Source organism: Buceros rhinoceros, unplaced genomic scaffold, assembly GCF_000710305.1.
Source record: "Buceros rhinoceros silvestris isolate BGI_N320 unplaced genomic scaffold, ASM71030v1 scaffold2224, whole genome shotgun sequence".
Taxonomy (NCBI): Eukaryota; Metazoa; Chordata; class Aves; order Bucerotiformes; family Bucerotidae; genus Buceros; species Buceros rhinoceros.
This window is the reverse complement of record NW_010409814.1, coordinates 14,768-14,972: the sequence shown is the minus strand read 5'-3', so window position 1 is coordinate 14,972 and position 205 is coordinate 14,768.

The following is a 205-nucleotide window of genomic DNA, read 5'->3' as shown; positions in this document are numbered from 1 at the left end:
AGGGGGGATGGAGGCCACGTTGCTGTAGCAACGGGGATGGGGGGGTGGAGGGGAGCAAAATGCGAGGACAAGGGGCTGTGCTCTGCGCTCCCGGAGACTCCTGCACTTTGCTAAGAGGGAACCAGCCCCCCAGTCTCCCGAGCTCTGCCTGTTTGTCCGTTTGTCTGTCTGTATCCCACCCCCTACAACCACCCCCACACGTCTG